This window comes from Orycteropus afer, unplaced genomic scaffold, assembly GCF_000298275.1.
Source record: "Orycteropus afer afer isolate SDZICR_OR568_19922 unplaced genomic scaffold, OryAfe1.0 scaffold00696, whole genome shotgun sequence".
In the NCBI taxonomy this organism is placed as follows: Eukaryota; Metazoa; Chordata; class Mammalia; order Tubulidentata; family Orycteropodidae; genus Orycteropus; species Orycteropus afer.
This window is the reverse complement of record NW_006922283.1, coordinates 557,410-564,078: the sequence shown is the minus strand read 5'-3', so window position 1 is coordinate 564,078 and position 6,669 is coordinate 557,410.

The window sequence follows — 6,669 nt, the reverse complement described above, 5'->3', positions numbered from 1 at the left end:
ATATAAAGGTATATATATATACATACACACACACATATATATAAAGGGGGGGGACAATTTTGCTGATTCAGCATTTTTTCAGGTGTACAATTCAATGATATCAAATTAAACAATTATTTTTTAAATGTTTTTAACTTCCTATATAATCTTTTCCATGCAGGTTGATGGTTTCTATTTATCTATTTTGATCTCCATCTTTTTTTAAATTTTTATTTATTTATTTATTACTGTGATTTGGGTGACAGTTTACAGAGCAAATTCACTTTCCATTTAGCAGTTCACATACACTTTGTCTCATGATATTGACTTTCTCCCCATAGTTACCTCTTCACTGTATCCTTCCCTCCATTCAATCCTGCCCCCTGAGCTGTCTCCCTGTGCATACATAGCCCTTCTATTCTCCCATGATTGTTCTCTCCAAGGAGTGTATCTACGTAATGTAAATGTTCACCTCATATGCCTGTCTTTTGTTTGGCTGGAAGCCACAGGTGTGGGTTCAATTCCAGACCTGAAGGGCAGCTAGGAGCCTGCTAAAAGGGCAGGGAGGCCACATCTTCTGACCTCCTCTATCCACACAAGAGGAAGACAGGATCACCATCAGTAACCCAAGGCCTATTTCTGCAAGGCCAGACATGCTGCCTCCCTCCAGCCCTTTTACCAACCATTCCTCCCAAAGCACCCACCACCTCTCTCTTGGGTTCCATAATTCACTGCAGTGGCCACACAGAACTCACAGATTACGGGGTCTATTAAGGGAAGCACCAGGCTACAATTCAAGTTCAGGAAAAATGCTCAGTCTCTCTCCCATACCACCATCTCTCAGCCAACAATCTCCCACAGTCTCTCTCCCAGCAGTGTGTGCCCCTTGCTCGGTGTCTCACTCAGCAATGCGTGTCTCTTGCATCTCTTTCCCACAGTGCGTGTCTCTCAGGGAGTGTGTCCTTACTCAGCCAGCAGTCAGAGAGCCCTCTGCCTCTGGGAGGCCTCCTTTTGAGCCTGGCAGAGTGGCCAAACTAGCCAATCATAACATCCAAATTCTAAGCACCTGAGAGAGAACAAACTTCCCAGAACATAGCTCCAGTGCCACACCCAACAGAAATACCCCAGGTGGATAACTTTTACAATCAGGAGCTCCTCAGTTGCTCACAGCAAATTCCACCATGGAGTTTACAAAGACTATGGCTAGAAAAGCCATACCAGGTAATTTACTATAGGGCAGGGCCATAGCCTCAGGGGTTCCCTCAGGCTCTGTCAGACCAGCAAAACTGGTCCTTTTTTTTTTTTTTTTTCCCCAAGTGATTTTGACTTTTTTTTCTACATTGTTCTCCCACTCTATCCAGTATCTCCTACATAGATCCCCCTCCAAGTGGTTGACAGTGGTAAATCTCCATCTTTTAAGTTAGAAACATTACAAAATTACCTGATGATCCTTGGCTATCTGTTCATGTTTAAGAGTGGGTTTCTAAAAGCTGATTGAAAGTATTGAACACTGTATTTGCAATTTGGGGCATCACTTTAAGGAGAGATCTGGCCAGACTTTTTCATGATGTCAGTGTTTTCAGATATTTACTTGTCAACTGATCAAATTCTCCATAGAAGAATCTTTCAGTTTTTTAACAAAAGTGTAAGCCAGGATCCCATTCTTCCAAGAGTCGAAAGGAAAAAAATGGTAGGGAAGAACTCAATATTAAATTTGCAAACTTTCGTGAAATCCCCAGTTTGCATAAGATTTTCCTGTCTCAAATGTGCCTGATACTTTCAGTCAAAAACATTCTGCTTTACCTCCACTCTTCTGGAAGGGTGAGGGAAGAGGAGTCATCAAGCTGCACAGAGAAGGGGAGGGGAACTGGTGATGTAACTTTTTCTCAGAGTAGCATTTAATCAACCTCTTGTTTTTAACAAGCCCTTCACTAACTCCTTCCCCCCAAGTTCCAGAGGTATCCCGTGCTTACAATTTCTGAGTCTCTTAGGGAATTTGTGGTGCACTTTGAGTAGCTGCTCAGCATTTTCCACTGATGATTGAGGATTCAGCTTTCTCATCAGCTAAGTGCGTTAGCACTTCCCCATTTTTTTTTTTTCTCAGTTTCTCTGAGTTTTTGAGTATTTATGCCTTAGAACATCTTTTACTGCCATTTTAGTGGGGTTTTAAGAAAGAGTGGAGATTAAGGTGTTCAATTACTGATTTTAAAGCCAGAAACTCCTTCCATAACTTCTAATTTTCCAAATTAGTATCTTATCATTGCACTAATAAATAATCTTGTGTTTTCCTAGTGTTGAGTGTTGTTTTGTCACATACAAAGTTCATTCTTTTTCTTGGATTCATACTATCCACAACTAACTAATCTATTTTTTATACCAAAATCCGTAATGTATAATGTTTTGCTGTTTTAGAATATACTATTGAATCCAACAGTTGCTTAGTACAAGCTAATTCTTTTTATATGTTGCCTCATCCATTCAGGTAACCCATGTGGAAAACATTCTGCAAGATTTGACATGCAAACAACTTGCCTATAATACCATGTGTAGATAATTTTTTGTTTGTTTTAGAAGATAGCCATGTCCTTAAAATTAGTTCCAATTCCAGTAATCATCTCTGTTCCAGTATATGGAAGCCAAGATTGTCTCTATTCCAGGCCTAAAGATTAGAAATCCCTTGGGCTGATAGTGTACCATGGAACATGAGCCATCACTCTGCCTAATCTTCTCCAACCAAAAACACACACAGAGACACATATGACCACACACATAAACCCACACCTTCCCTAAGCCGTAAGCCATAAGCATTTCTCTCAGATGTCTAACCCTTTGAAGCTCAGTGGCATTTACTCTTTCAGAATATCAAGGTATTATGTCAGAAATGGACTTTTGCAATCTTGAATCTGTCTCCATACCCTATTGGAGATTAAAAAGGGAATCAGCTTTTAAATTACTAGGAAAATACGCCAATGCAGCAACACTCCTGTTCCCATCTGGGATTTTCATCTATGTACATTCTTACATATTTTTTCCCCTTACCAGACCTTCCTTTCTGCTGAGATGGATTACAAAAATGTTCCTCTACACTGCTCTCTACTGCTTAACACAAATCCCTATTACCCAGAGTATGTGACATTTACACAGCTAGAACTGATTTTTTTTCTCTCTCCCATATCGTATATCTAGGAGGAAAAACACAAACACACCATATTTAATTTACTTTTATTCTGATTCTAGTCCCATCATATCTGGCAAATTGATATTAATCAAATAATCATCTTTGAGGAATACCTAATATCACTATACATCATTAGATCATGTAGATGCTGTATTTTTCCAGTGGTTCCTTTATGCTAAAACTCATTATCCATAGCTAATAGACTAGCCTAAAATATATGGACCAGAACAAGGACTGATGGCTACATGTAAGAATAACTTACATGCTTAATATTTGAGGTATTGGCAAGTAATATAAATAATAATTACATAAATAATAAAAAAATTCCTTACTTATGAAAAATATTATCCTATACATGGCACTTCTGAGAAAGATAATTCAATTATTTCTAAAAGAGTTTGTGTCAGTTTAAAACTGCTTTGCTTTTTATTCTAGGTCTTATTCATCTTAGAAGTTGATTGTGTGATTTTTGGCTTTTTCTTGTGATCATTCAGAGACATGAAAACAATGGTGTGAACTTACTGGAACATTCTCCTCTTAATCTCACTGGACAAGTGTAAGGATTTAATGGCCTATTTATGATTCTCAAAAATTTGATTTAGGGTGGGAAATATTGGACTAAGCTACTTTTTTTGCAGTCAAAAGCGCATACCAACAAGAAGATAGTCTCTGAAAATGAGGAACTTGAGGTCCAAAAATAAAATGGAATCCAAATGTTTGCTAAGAAAGGAGACTATTTAAAAACAAGATTCTCAGCTCAGCCCACCCACTCCCACTTCTTTGAAAAAAAGAGAGATTCTGGAAGAGTTATTTCCAAATGCTTAAAAGATTAAAATTCCACTGAAATAGGTGATTTTTGTAATGATAAAATTAAAATGAGTAAGCTAAAGTAAAAAAACCAAGAGGGACTCAAGAATAGCCCAATCTTTTCCCCACCACAACTCCAGCTGTTTGATTTTGTTGATTTGAAAACAGACATCAGATGTCAGTAACACCTGACCTTTCCAGTTCAAGGTCTCTAAATTCTTTCCTTTTGACCTTCACACCGGAGGCATCCAAAAACAATATACATCCCAAATTCCCCCTCTGCATTAAGGAACCTAATCTACACAGTATTCCGTTTCAGGAAATGAGCATCTCAAGGTCTTTCCTCTGCCTGGACCTCCTGCTTAGGCTCATTTTCTCAGAAGAAATAAAACTATATATATATATATATATATAATTTTAATTTTGTTGTGATTTAGATGAATGTTTACAGAGCAAATTGGTTCATTCAACAATTCATACAAATTTTTTGTGTTGTGACATTGATTCCAATCCCTACAATGTAACAGCACTATTCCCACTTTCTCCCAGTGTTTACCATTTCCCTTGATCCTTCTTTCCTATCCCTTCATGCCTTCTTAGCTTTATCCCTGGGCAGATGCTGCCCTTTAGACCTCATATGGTTGATTGTTTTAATGAATGTGTACCTTCCTGAAGTTAGTGTTCATCTCATATGCCTGTCTTTTGTTTGGATGGAAATTGAGCCATTGAGGAGGGAGGAAGGGAGTTCAGTTCCAGCCTTGAAACTTGTCTAAAAGATCCATAGTCTTTGGGGTTCTACTAGTCTCTGTTAAACCAGAAGGCATGTTATTTATTATTATTTTGAGTTTTGTTCCACATTTCTCTTCCACTCTATCCAGGACTACTATTGCAATACCTTTCAGAGAGGTTGACAGTGGCAGCCAGGTAGCATCTAGCTCTGGTTTCAGGATCATGGAGGCTGTTGTTTGCATGGTCTATTAGTCTTTTGGATGAATTTTTTCCCATGTGTCTTTGATTTTCTTCACTCTTCTTTGCTCCAGATGGAGAGAGACAAATAGTTACACCTTAGAAGATGACCCATAAGCTTACATATATTTTAATTTTTATATATATATAATATAAAAAACAGGTCTACCTGATCAAATGCTACCATTTGCATCCAGAAGAAAGAAACAAGGTTTTCCTTTTCCTTGACATTTTCCCCTGCTTCTACAACAGAGCCTGCAAAGGTATTTTTGGCATTACCTAGTTGAGTGAACATAACCATTTGGTACAGCTGAATAATGAGGGTAAAGGCCAGCTAGCTTTGTACAGAATAAATCTCAAAGTTGTGCTAAATTCCCCCTTTCACAAGACAATTTCCAAAGAACAATGTGATTTATCTGTCAGAAGAGTGACAGGAAAAGGGATGGGAAATAAGGAAGGAGAATGAGGAGAGAGTATATGAGTCAATTTTTGGAAAAGTCTTGATAAGTAGTAATCAAGCTAATAGCAACTGGAAGGGAACACCCTAATAATTCTGGACCAGTAGTGCTTTAGAACAATCATAACTAGTTTGAGTTTTAATATTTCAGTGTTTTAAGATTTACCTTCTAAATTAAACATGTACATATATGCAAGTTTTGTATTTAATGATATAACTCTAGTTGATAGAGTATCTATCATAGAATCATAACAAGAGTCAATAGATCCATGGGAGACAGAGATGAATTTAAAAAAAAAAAAAAAGAAGAAAAGAAAGAGAGACAGAGAAAGATATTCAACTTAGATGCAGGACAAATAGGGACTCAGCCCATATCTCTTAGAAAAGTCAGGAACTCTCCATGCCACAGGCTTTTCATTTAGCAAAGTGGTTTAGGGGAAATTACAGACTTCAGATTCTGGCTCTGCCATACTTACTACCAGAATCATTGGGTAAATAATTTAATTTTGTAGCACTTTGTTGCTTTTAGGTGCTGTCAAGTCGGTTCTAACTCATAGTGATCCTATGTACAACAGAATGAAACAATGCCCAGTCCTACATCAACCTCACAATCATTTATGTGCTTTAGCCCGTTGTGGCAGCCAGTGTGTCAATCCATGTTGTTGAGTGTCTTCCTCTTCTTTGCTGATCCTCTACTGTACCAAACACGATATACTGCTTCAGGGACTGGAATTACCTCCTGGCAGCATGACTGTGATAGTTAAAGTTGTCTGTCAAATTGGCTGGACCATGTTCTAAGTGATTTAAACAGTTGTGATGTGGTCATCTCCACAAGGACATCTGATGTAATGTAATCACGTCTATGATGAGACATGCTACAAGCAGCCAATCAGTTGAATGGGAGTGCCCTTGGGAGTGTGGCCTGCTTCCAATACATATATGGACATCCTGGAAAAATTCTCTGGCTTTCTACTGGATCTAGATGTTGCATCTAACACATCATCATCTCCAATTCTTGGATTAGAACCAGTGGCCTGCAGTATTGCCTACTGATCTTGGGATTATTGCCTTCACAGCCTGTGAAACAACAATCTGCTATTTACTGATTTTGGATTCATTATCTGGCAAAGCCAGCAGCCTGCTATTCTGCCTGCCAATCTTGATCTTAGGTTTGTCAACCCCTGCAGCTGCTTGACTCAGGAATATCCTCCAGCTTGACGTTTGACCCACAAACGTGGGACTTGACAGCCTCTAAAACTGTGTGAACCTTTTCCCTGAGATA